Source organism: Meriones unguiculatus, chromosome 12 (assembly GCF_030254825.1).
Source record: "Meriones unguiculatus strain TT.TT164.6M chromosome 12, Bangor_MerUng_6.1, whole genome shotgun sequence".
Taxonomy (NCBI): domain Eukaryota; kingdom Metazoa; phylum Chordata; class Mammalia; order Rodentia; family Muridae; genus Meriones; species Meriones unguiculatus.
In genome coordinates, this window is record NC_083360.1 from 39,739,378 (window position 1) to 39,752,911 (window position 13,534).

A 13,534-nucleotide genomic window follows, 5' to 3' on the forward strand; every position below is an offset into this window, starting at 1 on the left:
AACAGATACTATTTCAATTAAGTTAAGAAGCCATCTTAGGTTACCATGCCACAAGATCTCTTTAGTGACCTCTTTAGTCATGGGTACTGGACCAGGTTAACAGAATTAGGCATGAATTGCTTCATGTAAAGCAAGCGCCAAATCTACTTAGAGAGTAGTGGTTGTTACCTCCATAATAGTTGTGCCATGATTGTAGTCATGGATATATCTTGTCTGGCTGGTTGGTATTATAATTTGTTGAGTTCTCAGCTGGGTTAGGCCATTGGTGCTTTTACCGGCACAGTAGCCGTACATAGCACCATCTGGAACCATGACAGCCAACCAGAGTGGAAGATGCTTCTAGGCCAGGTTCAACTCGATTTCTCAACATCTTGCTTCTGAGGTCTGTGCTGCCTGCAGTTGTAACGTCTCACAAAACAGTTCGGGTGGGAAACCAAAGATGAATTGCAAGAGCCTTTGTTGTTTTGAGGGCTTTTGGGACCTCTCTGAGCCACCTCCTATGGAGGGATTGCACACTTAGTCTTAGGGTTTTTGTTTAATGACCCATTTCTTCTAAGACGTGCATTGTCTATTCCTGCTGGGTATGTCTTCATAGTCTCTTTTATGTTTTTTAAACTGGCTTATCAGATAGTAAGTTACTGAATTGTTTTCTCACAAACCTTTATCCCATTTGACTCCTTTTCTGTTTTCCTATTTCTTCCATCTCCCATTCCTCGACCCATTTTAAACTTTCCAACCCCAATGTACTCCCTGTCTGCCCTTATTAACCTATGTGGTACTATGGTTCTGTGTTCTTTCCATCTCCTTTCTGCTTTCTTGGGTTCTCAAGGTGAGGCTAGATAGTCTTTATTCAGTCTATGTAGTTGAATGCTAATTTGTTCCAGAAATGCTTTCCCAGATACACTCAGAAATAATGCTGAGCTAGCTATCTGGGCATTCCTTTTCCAGGCACGTTGACACACAAAAATACCACGTTAGCACCACTGACAGGATGGAGAGTATGGGGGTGGGGTAGCTATCTTGGCATTGTTGGATGTTCAGCCACATCTGGACTGTGTTCCTTAGATACCACTTATCATCATTGTGACAACCATAAGTGTCTCTGTGCATTACTCATGTTTTCTGGTGGCAGCATGATGATGGCTGAGAACTGTCGATGTAATGTGACCTTGCTGTGACCTAGGCAAGCAGAAAGCAGCACGGGCTGTGGTGGATGTCATTCCTAAAATGGGCTAACTGGGCTTTATGCCATCAGTGACAGTGCTGTGAGTGTTTCAGGAGCAAGGCTGTGAGTGCAGAGAGAGATGGTTTCATAGTGGAAGGGACCGGGCCGCCCTGCAGTACCAACAATGTGGCTGAATACACGGAGGAGGAATGCCAGGGGAATCAAATTTTCCTCGAAAAGCTACCCTACGAGGATCTGATAAGAATAGGAATTCAGTTGTTGTTGCAGAGAAAATTTTAAAAATGTGATTTATTCATTCTTATTTTGCATTTGTAATGAGTGCAGGTGGGCATGTACCACCAGGGTGCATGTGTGGAGCTCAGAGGACAACCTTGAGTGTCAGCCTTTGTCCTCCATCTTCACACAGGGTCTCTCTTTTGTTTACTGATGTGTATGCCATGCTCTCAGGCCTGTGAGCTTCCAGGCACTCTCCTGTCTCTACCTCCCACCGTGCGGTTAGAGTGCTGGGATTATAGATGCAAGCTACGGTGCCTGGCAAACCCTTCATCACTAAGGCATCTCCCCAAGAGAAAAATTTAACTTTAAGAAAGTTCATTTTTGTTAAAGTATCTTTTATTTGCCTGATTTCATTGTTGCCTCAAAGGCTGTCTCTGTTAACCTGAGCCCAGTCCTGGAAGCTTCTAGCTTGCATATAATCTAATCGAGGCCTAGAATGTTTGCAGCCTTTGAGACTTACTGCTGAATAAGCTCACTTTTTCTAGCTCTTTTGTAATTCTGGATGGCTAGTTCAACTTAGCTGTCTGGCTCACAACTCCTCTCCCATTTGAGTGATTCAAACTGGCTTCTCTCGGCTTCTCTCTGAATTGCTCTGCTTGGCCTCAAACTAACTCTAGCAATCTGTTCTAATCGTCTGGCTCCTTCTCATCCTCTGGCTCGTTCTGTCTTCACCTTTTTCTAGCTTGTTCTATCTTCAACCTGTCTCTATAAAATTATCTCAGTAAAAACTGCCTCTGAAGTCCATGAACTGAACTGAACTCTGCTTCACTTCACTGACTCTCAACTCACCGACTCAGCTGCCTGAACTCAGAGATCTGCATGTCTCTTGTCTCCTATGCACTGGGATTAATGGCGTGTACCATCATACCTGGACCTAAACTTTTCTATGCCTGACACTTGATCTATACTAGGCTGGCTTTGAACCCAGAGATCTGCTTTGCTGACTCCTAGGATTAAGAGCATATCTGTATTCCAGCTAGAGTAGCCATGCTGCTGGATTAAAAGTCCTCTACACATCTTACCTTATTATTCTTTTTTTCTGATGCTAGTAATTTTTCTTAGCTGTTGTACAGTGGGGGAAAAAATCTTCAAAGCCAAGGTCACTTGGATATGCTTTTGGATTTTCTTCGAGTTTTATAATTTGTATTTGGACTTTAAATCTGAGAGGTATTTTGAAAACGGTGTAAAGTTTTAGATGTATGTGTTTTCTGGTTGGTTGATAGCATGTGTCTGTGTATTTGTCTTAGCCCTGCTTGATGAAAACACTGCTCTTTTTGTTGCATTGCCTTGGCTCCTTTGTCAAGGACCAGCTGGCTCTGCTTGTATGGACATGTTTCTGTTCTGTTTCATTCAGTGTTTTACAAATTGCTGGTCTTAGATTACCAATAGGTCATATAATCAGTTTTGAAGGTCTTAAGATCAGCATTTCTTTTTTTAAGAACAGGATTGAATGGAAAAGAAGAAATATTACATTTAGCAGTGTGAATGTTATTTTCTGAAACTTCAGTTGCAAGTACATACATTTATTTGCACCCTTTGTCACCATATATAACATCTTTCTTACTGTAATGAAAAAGCCCAGCACCCCCCATAAAGAGGTGACACCCCTTCTCTCTTTTTCTCTTTTGGTCTCGTGTAGTCTAGGGTGGTGTGAAGTCACTATGGAGCTGCAGTATGTCAGATCTTGCTACCTCTGCCTCTGAAGTGCTAGGAGTCTAGGTGTGAATCACCATGCACAGGTAAGAAGTGATCTCAGTCTATAGTGGATTCCAATTAAGATTAAATCAGGATTAAAGAAACTACAGAAACCTAGAGAAGGCAACTCTCATAGGCAGCCCGTTGCTTCTATGATTATTTTTAATTTTATGAAAATTCCATGCATGAGTTACACTGTATTTACATAATTTTCAACACTTCTTCTACTAATTCCATGTCCTTCCCTGCTTTCCGTACCACCCTCTGTCAAATTCATGACCTCTTCTGTAATTATTGTTGAGATAGATAGATGAGCATGTTGCCATATGTATGTGTTTAGGGTTGATTACTCGGGCTTCGGAAACCTATCATCGGGGGCTCATTCCTAGAGAACACTAGTTGTCCTCTCCTGAGGAGCAGCTATTGAGGCCCTGTAGTTCTTTGGCTGGGGCATTATGAAATCCCCACCCCCACGCATGCTGTCATGTTGAACTAGTGTTCTGTTGTGCAGGTGTTGTGCAGGTGGCCACATTGTTGAGAATTCACTCTTTCTGAGTCGTCTCAGTCCCCTGGCTCCTACTGTCTTTCCTACCCCTGTTCCATGATGTTTCCTGAGCTGAGGTGTAGGTAGATGTCCCAGTTGGGGCTGGTCACCTTTTGGTTACTTATCCACTACACTTTGACCAGTTATAGATCTCTGTAATAGCCTATGTCTTTTGCTACCTTGATGAAGGATGGGAGCTATGCTTACCTATGGATGTAAAGATAAGTATTTAGAAAGCAGTTGGAACTATATTAATTTAGCAAAATGCTAGGAGTAGGTTCTCCTTTAGGGTCTATGACCACACCAGCTCCGGGTTCTTGGTTGTGTTTATACCAGGGAAGTACCCTGCTATTGAGCGGACCTTTGGTTCAATTAGATAGCTCTTGGTAGGCAATTGCATTGCTGGAAATATCTTGCCAGCCTGGTCATTGTTGCTGGGTAGCACTGTTGATAACTTTTCTCCCTTTGTAACTTCTACCCATCTTCTTACATAAGGAGTACTAGTCCCAAGGGAGGAGGCTTCCAGGTCAGACCCAGCTTGATTTTTTTCTTAAGTCTTGTGACCTAAGTGTGTAGCATCTTCAGTAATAGAAACTTACCTTTAGGTTTTGAAAGGCAACTGTGTTAGTTTGTTAACTTGACACAACTTGGAGTCCTCTGGAAAGAAGGAAATCTCAACTGAAAAAATGCCTTTATGAGATTGGCCTGTAGGCAAGCCTATAGGGCATTTTCTTAATTGAAGGAGGGGCAGCCTGGTGGTGCCACCCTGGGCAGGTGGTCCAAGGTTATAAAAGGAAGCAAACTGAGCAAGCTAGGAGGAGCAGGCCAGTACACAAATGCTCTTGCCCACGGCTTCTGCTTCATTTCCTGCCTGTGTTTCCTCCATGATGGACTAAACTGTGAACTGAGATAAACCCTTTCCTCCCCAGTCATGGTGTTTATCCCAGCACTTGAAAGCAAGCTAAGTAGCAACCAAGTGCATGAGCAGTGGCCTATATTTTTGGGGGGTGCCGGGGGGGGTTTCTTCAATTCCAGTGTCAAACAACTCTAAGGAAAGGTTCACTTACCTGGTTCTGGGGTTTCTGAGGAGAGCACTTGTTCCTCAGTAGGGGGTGACTTCATTTGTGCACAGACTTATATATGTATTTATCCTGTGTGTGTTTTTAAGTAAACTTATAAAATAATAGGTTTCCTTACGGCTTTTCCAAATTTCCTTATTCTGCCTCTTTCCCTCTTGCTCTGTATTGCACTCCCCTCCCCCACCAATTGAGTCCTTTCCTTGTTTTTCCCTTTTGTTCTTCATAACTCCTGTGTCCTATGCCTAGAGCTTCTTCTCTCTGCCTCCCCAGTATATTCACTTCTGAATGTGAGGGCCACAGAAACAAAAATAGTCGCTTTGTGGTGGAAAAGGGAAAAGTTTATTCCACACCACCAAGGCTGTCTGCCAACCCAGAAGAGGGGAAAAGAGAGAGGGGGAACAATTTCCACAGTTTCTAGGGAATGGGTACCTGGGAGACAAGGGAGCCTGTGAGCTGGAGTGGAGGGCTTTGAAGTACATAACAGGTACTTGTGAGTACTTTGAAGTATATAGCAAGTACACAGAGGGAGCTCACAAGCTAGCACACACCTTGATTTGTCGATAGGCATCACAGGCATATGTTAATGGGAGAGCCATACTTCCCTTTTGCTGGCGATAAGGAGGCTCAGTCCTTTTGGCAAGTGAAAACCAGTTTCACAAGTTCCTGAGGAATGCTGGCTTTTGTCTAACTGCCAGAATTTGGGGGAAATGCAGTTTCTTTCAGACCTGATAATTTCTACTCTCCCAGCATCTACAGTAACTGCAAGTTATAAAGTCAAGCCTAAAACTTTACCGTAAGGATCCACAAATAAGAGATAACTTGTGGCTTTTGACTTTGGGTTACCTCACTTAATATATTTTCCAGTTCCATTCATTTATTTCCAGATTTCATGGTTTCAGTTTTCTTTAGAGCTGAACTCCATTGTGTGTATGTACTACATTTTCATTATCCATTCATCAATTAATGGACATCTAAGCTGCTTCCATTAACTAGCCATTGTGAATAGAGTGGCAATAAACATGGCTGAGAAAGTATCTCTGTAGTAGGATTTTGAGTCTTTTGGACTTATAGCAAAGAGTAATATAGATGGAGCATTTGGTAGATCTATTTTTTGGCTTTTGGAGACTGTTCCTCAGTGCTTTCCATAATGGCTGTCCTAGTTTGAACTCTCATCAATAGGGAAATAGAGTTCTCCCTTACCCACTTCCTCACTTCCTCAACATTTCTTGTCCCTTCCTTCCTTCCTTCCTTCCTTCTTTCCTTCCTTCCTTCCTTCCTTCCTTCCTTCCTTCCTTCCTTTCTTCCTTCCTTTCTCTCTCTCTCCTTCTTTCCTGAGACAGAGTTTCTCCTTGTAGCCCTGGTCATTCTGACTGTGTAAAATAAAACCACAAAGTTTCAATTGCTTTCACTTAGCATTTCCCTGATTGCTAAGGATGTTGAACACTGAGGTATTTCTTGGCTATTTTTATATTTTCTTTAGAGAACTTCCTATTCAATTGACAGTCTTTAAAAGAAAAATGACTTTTTTGTTCTTGTTTTTGTTTTTGAGACAGGATTTCTTTGTGTAGCCTTGCCTGTCCTGGACCAGGCTGGCCTTGAATTCACAGAGGTCTGCCTTCCTCTGCCTCCCTGAATACTGGGATTGCAGACATGTACCACTGTTGCCCGGCTCACACTAAGATCTTTGATTCATTTGGAGTTGATTTTTGTGCAAGGTAAGAGATAAGGCTCTAATTTCATTCTCTTACCAATGGACATCTGCATATGTTACAGATGCTGTCTCTCTTCCAGTGTGCATTTCTGGCATCTTTGTTGAATGTTGGGGCTGTAATTATGTGCACTTAAGTTTGGGTCTTCCTGTCTGTCCCATTGATTTACATATCTGTTTTTGTGCCAATACTATGCTGTTTTTATTGTTGAGGCTCTGTAATACAACTTGAAATCTGGTATAGTAATCCCTCTTTTTGTTCAGTATTGTTTTGGGTCTTTTGTGCTTCTATATAAACTTCAGGGTTCATTTTGTTTTGTTTTTCTCAATGAAGACTATAACAGAAATTGTATTAGAATTGCATCAGATCTATAAATTTGTAAAATGATCATTTTCACAATGTTAATTCTACTAATTCATGAACATGGGAGGTTTCCCATCTTCTAGTATCTTCATCAATTTCTTCAAAGACTTAAAGTTTTCATTGTAAAAAAAACTTTCACTCCTTGAGTTTATTTCTAGAGATGTATTTTTTAAAGAACTATTTTAATTTTAGTCACGAAGGGAGAAGCATGTGTGTGTGCACATGCCTGTGAGTGAGGGTGCTCATAAAGACTAGAGGCATTGGATCCCTTTGGGATGGATTTACAGTTATGAACTGCCTGATACCAGTGCTGGGAATCCAGGTCGGATCCTCTGTAAAAGGAAAACCTCTTACCTCTGGAACCATGTCTTCAACCCCGTATTTTTCTTTTCTTTTCCTATCTCCTTTTCTCCTCCCCACTTCTCCCCTCCCTTCCCTTTCTTCTCCTCCCCTCGCTCCTTCTCTTTTCTCCTCCCCCCTTCTTCTCCCCCTTACCTTCTCTTTCTTCTTTTCTTCTCTTGTCTCTCCTCTCCTCCTTGTCTTTGAAGTTGTGAATGGTAGTATTTCCATGATCTCTTTCTCAGAGTTTGTTGTTAGCATATAGAAAGGTTACCAGTTTTTTTTTTTTTAAGTTGGTTTTGCATCCTGTCATTTTTCTGAGACTTTTAGAAGTTTGTTCGTGGAATCTTAGGGACTTCTTATGTATCAAATCAGATCATCTGCAAATAGAGATGATTTGACTTCTTTTCATATTTGTATTTGAAAGAAAAATGAGGCAGAGAAGTAGAAAGACTCAATTTCAACAAGCCGAGCCTACTTTATTAGAACGGCAAGTGGCTGCGACCATTTTTTGGAACAGAGGTTAAGCACATTCAGAAGGGCTGAGGGACACGTATGTTTAGCTAATGGAAAGTTGTGGTGGTTAATTCTTTTGTGGTTTGACTGGGAAGCAGGAAGGTTGTTTTTGATACCTGGGCATATTGTTTCTGCAGGTGGAATGGAATAGTCATGCTAAGGCTGAGCTGTTCTTTATGGCTAGGGGCTATTGCCCAGTACAGCCTGACTCCATTCCCATGACCAGAGACTATTAACCAACAGTATTTATTTAATTTCTTTCTCTTGTTTTATTGCTCTAGCTAAGGCTTTACGTGCTAGACTAAAATGGAGCTGGGACAGTAGACATTCCTGTCTCATTCCTTATTATCTTTAATGAAAAAAAACATGAATTTTATTTGATTTTAATATGTTCATATATGAACTAAGGACTTCATATAAAAGAAATAGTTCCTGAGAAGCAGATTGGCTTGAGAACTTATATACTGCTTTAACAAAGAATAACACAATCTGGTGTCAGCCTAACATAAAGAAAAAAGGTTTGAGTTTGGAGTATTACATTGTGGGAAGTGACTAGAAACGATGTGGAGGAAAGTAACAGAAGAAAAAGAGCTGTGTGGATTTGTTTTTCTATTGTCTTTGTGTTGCTAATTGACTTAACTCAAATGTTAACAATGTTCACTTCTTATTACAAAAAAGGCACCTTTCTTAGAGGAAACTGATGTACCATTTTTAGGTCGGAAGACAAAAGTCAGGAAACTTTTATTTTAAAAATGTTTGAGAATTACATATGCAAATAATGCATTTCTATCAAGTCCATCCTTCAGTCTTTCCTTTCCAACCCCCCCATTCCTCTCTCCCACTTCTCTTTCCCAGCCCCACCCCCTTTTTAGAGGCTGCCTGTGTATGTGCATGGACTTGGTATGCTGAACTGAAGTGTGGGTAGCCACTCAGAGACCATATCATTGAGGAAGGGGGAGGGAGAATCATTTTCATTTCTGATTCTTTTGAGTTTGTCTCCATTTAGAATGATGTTGGCTGATGTATGTTCCCTCTAGTCTGATTTTCTTTAGGACTTTTATCATGAAATTATGTTGGACTTTTCAAAGGACTTTTTTTCTTGCATACATTGAGATGATCATGTCGTTTTTCTTTAAGTTCATCTATTACACTTAATAAATTTATTGGCTTATGTATTTTCAACCATCTCTGCACCTTCAGGATAAAGTCAGCTTGTTGCAGGAGGTGCTCTTTCTGATGGATACCTGCATTCAGTTGCAAAAGTGACGTTTATTTGCCTGGTTCAGTTGTTGTCTTGGAGGCTTACTGCCTCCGTCTGCTAGCCTAGGCCTAGTCCAGGAAGCTCCCAGCCTCCATACAATCTAACCTAGGCCTTAAACGTTTTCAGTCTCTGAGACTTACTGCTTAAGAAGTTCACCGTTTCTTATTCAATGTGGCTTCTTTCTCAGCATCTGAATTGCTCTGCTTGGCCTCAAACTAACTCCAGCAAACTTTTCTAATCTTCTGGCTCCTTCTCATTCTCTGGCTAGCTCTGTCTTCACCTGAGTTCTCTCTCTGAATCCTGCCTCTCTATCACTGTCCCAGGAAAACTGCCTCTTTTCTCACTTATTGTCCCTTAATTAGCTTCCCTTTCCTCTCTCTTCTCATGAGAGTTGGGTGTATACTATTCTGTCAAGTCTCTCTCTAATTCCTCACTGTTTCTGCCACTCTGACATCACTTCCAAACATGGGGGCTTCCTTCTACAAACTATCTTTACCTTTATTGTTTGGGATTAAAGGCATGTACCATCATGCCTGGACCTATTTCTTCCTAATATTTGCTCTATAGCAGGCTAGCCTTGAACTCAGACCTGCTTGCCTTTGTCTGCTGGATTAATGGTGTGTTTGTATTCCAGCTGGATCACATAGACCTAGAAAGATCTTTGGATGTGATCTCTTGCTAGAGCAGCCATGTTCTGAGTTAAAATTCATCTATGTTCTGTTTTCTTCAGTCACACTAATGCCCTGTCAAAGGTGAAGAGGAATGCTGCTGTAGCCCGAGATTACTTGTAACCAGCCTTCCTGTAGCAAAACTCCCCTTTTGCAGATTGACTTGCCATGTACTATTTTATGTGTACCTGGCCTGACGGATGAAACAAGCTAGAATTAGGATGCCTATGTTGAAATGAGATGGGTGAGCAGAGCTTATAGGCATCAGGTTATTTTGTTTAACTATTGTATATTGGTAGAAATTTAACATTGGTTTATTTGACTATTGTTCGATGTATTGTACATAAGCAGCTCATTTAAAAATGTGATGTAGAGTTCTAGTGTTATGGTTCTTATTGTGTGTAGATTGTTAGTGTTAGAGAAAAAGACAGTTTCTTTTAAACAGAAGGGGTACATGTAGTGGACATTTTGGTTTCTTCAAAAACTTGGTTGTGGAGGCTGAAGAGATGGCTCAGTGGTTAAGACCCTGTCTGCTCTTCCAGAGGTCCTAGGTTCAATTCCCAGCAACCATATGGTGGCTCACAGCTATCATAATGGGACCTGATGCTCTCTTCTGTCATGCAGGCATACATGTAAATAGAGTGTTCACATGTGTAAATAAATAAACCTTAAAAAAAAAAGAAAAAGAAACTTGGTTGTGATATAGAATGTGTTTTTATTTTGGTCCTAAGTATGAGATGTGGAAATGCTTTATCCACTGCTGAAAACAGAGTCATGAAAGGCACATGATGTTTTCCAGCTGGAAACTACCTTGTGTGAGGGGCATGGGTTTTGCTAGCTAGAAAACATCCTTGTTTGGACTCTGAGAACATATAAATAAGAGCCCAGAGACAGAGAGAGGTCACTCTGCATTGTTTCGCTATGCTTTGCTTCCTTTGGCATCACTTGGCTTTGCTTCACTTCAAGAAGCTCCTATAGAGAAAGGCTCCGGAGAACGTTTCTGTTTGCTCTTTGACTGGGCTTCTGTAATCCAGACGACTGAGATTGGTATTGCCCTAAAAACCCCAGTGACCCTAGTCAGCAGGGAGTACCTAGAGAGGTCTTGTCCCTTGTCCCTACTCACCTGTTTTCTCTCTTAACTAGAGGTGGAGGATTGGAAGGGAGGTAGAGGCGTTTAAGAACCCTAAATAAAGTAGGTTTTTGAAAAATCTAAGCCTATAAGAGATTAGAGAGCAGGACCAGCTAGAGTTTGATATGCTGTTTGGTGGCAGGAATGATCACATAGCTCCTTTGCTAGTCACAGGCTAATGTGATTGCATACTTTTTTTTCTTTTCTTTTCTTTTTGAGACAGGGTCTCAGTATGTATCCCAGGCTGACTAATTGTTGTAATCGTTAGCTTCCAATATATCTGAGGTTAGCCTCAAACTCTTGATCTTTTGCCTCAGCATTATAGCAGTATGCCATGTTTGACCTACATACTTCTTTAAAATATGTAGTGCTAGGGACTGAACCCAGGGCTTTGAGTATGCTAAACATGTGTTACATCACCAACGGCACCATCCTAACTATCAAGACTGTCCCCCAAAGGCCCTGGGGAACCTTGTATTTAGACTTGGTCGCCAGCCTACTGGCAGGAATTATAACACTTAGAAGGTACAGCCTAGAGGAAGGAAGCTAGTTCTTTGGAAGGACTATCAGGACAATGGTTACTTTCTCTCTCTTTTACTTCCAGGTCACTGTGAACCACTAGGCATTCCCTCCATAATGTACTGGCCTGACCAAGGCTCATTGTGAAACCTTCAAAACTGTGAGCCAAAATAATAATTTCCTTTTTGTTGTTGTTGTTTTTTCAAGACAGGTTTCTCTGTGTAGCCTTGGCTGTCCTGGAACTCACTCTGTATGTAGACCAGGCTGGCCTCAGAGATCTGTCTGCCTCTGCCTCTTATGCTCTGGGGTCAAAAGCATGTGCTTCAGCTGCTTGTACCACCCAGCTTCATTTTCTCTCTCTCTCTCTCTCTCTCTCTCTCTCTCTCTTTTTTTTGAGACAGGGTTTTTTTGAGTTCAGGTAGCCTTGGCTGTCCTGGACTTGCTTTGTAGACCAGGCTGGCTTCAAACCCACAGTGATCCACCTACTTCTGCCTCAGGTACTTTGCTACAGTTATGAAATGCTACCACAAAGGTGTATTACAGACAGGTTTCAAGTAAAATTAAAAATAGTGTACTTCACTGTATGCAGTACCTATTTCTCAGTTAAAATTAAAATTTTAAAAATGCATCAAGAATCTCCCAAACTTAGCCGGGTAGTGGTGGAGCACACTTTTATTCCCAGCACTTAGGAAGCAGAGGTAGGTAGAACTCTATAAATTCAAGGCCAGCCTGGTCTACAGAGTGAATTCAAGGACAATCAAGGTTACATAGAGAAATCCTGTGTTGAAAAACCTGAAAAAAAGAAAAGAAAAGAAAAGAAAAGAAAAAAAACTCTCTCAAACCTGAAAGAGACTGGAGAGGTAAATCGGCTTACCCCAACCAACAAAACAGAAACACCACTATGCTCTGCCTACATAACCTTAAAATCATGAACTCTACTTTCACTTAATTAAGTAATTAATTGATTAATTGTGGTGCTAAGGAAGCATTCTGCCATTGAGCCACACCCTGGACTATGATCCCTATTTCAAAAGCAGTTGCTAAGGCAAGGCCATCTTTCGATAAGTCCTGCCAACCACTCCTATTGGCTTCATACAGGCCAGTGTGTCCTATATGGAGACAATCCAGTTACGCTGAGTCTCCCCATTGATAGCAGTGCTGGAGCAGTGGTGCCTATTTTGAGAAATATAAAATTTACATTTTTGATCTCTGGCTCCCACTTGCTTCTTGAAAGGCTGACATTTGGTTAGGAAGCATGTTCCTGCTTGTTGTTTTGTTTTGTTTTTCTTCTCAGAGAACTCTGGGGCTGGGGGTCAGGTCCAAACACTTGAATTTTGCATACAATATAGACCTATACTGTGAAGTGTGGACATTCAGTTATTAGCAGAGAGTGAAAAGACCAAACTGAAGACAATAGGCTGTCTGTCATGATGTGAGTTAATCTGACCAGCCACATGTCTTGCCTGTAGGATGTAATAAGCGGAGAGTAAATGAAGGGTCCTTATCCTCAAATCTAGAGGGAATCTTTGCTGGACAACTGGACAGGAGGGCATGGTGGAGGCAGATTCACTCTAACCCACTAAAACTACTTTTGTACTCAGTTTCTCTACTGCCTTTTAATTGAAACTTTTATGATTATAAAGATACTCGCTCTGTAATCTCTGCCAGTAGCCACACATTGCTACTCTGAACTTAAAATGAAGCTGGGAAATGGAGAACTAAAACTTTCTTTTAACATATTTAGTGTTTTTTTGGGGGGTGGGGTAGGGAGAGGGGACAGGTTATTTCTTGGCCTTGATCTTGTGTTAGAGTCATGAGTAGAGGGATGCAGTACTATGTTGGCTTTAATTATTTAATTATTTGTGTGTATATGTGTGGTGTGTACGGATGTGTGTATATCTAATGTGTATGTGTGTATGGCTGTGCGTACATGTATCCATGGTGCATGAGGAGACATTAGAGAACGTCTTTCAGGGGTTGGGCCTCATCTTCCATCATGTTTTGAGTCAGAGTCTCTCTTGTTTTTCTTGTTCCTTGTTTGGGGGGCAGGGTATATCCTATTCTCATCCTTCACCTTGTTTGGAGGGATAGTCTTTCCTCTGGTTCTCACCTTGCACCTTGTTTTTGAAGCAGAGTGTCTCTTGTTTAAGCCTTCCAACTTGTTTTCAGGCAGTCTTTCTCATTTTTGCTTGTCCATTTTTCAGGCTAGCTGGCTCACAGGCTTCAAGTGATTCTTCTGTCTCCTCTTCC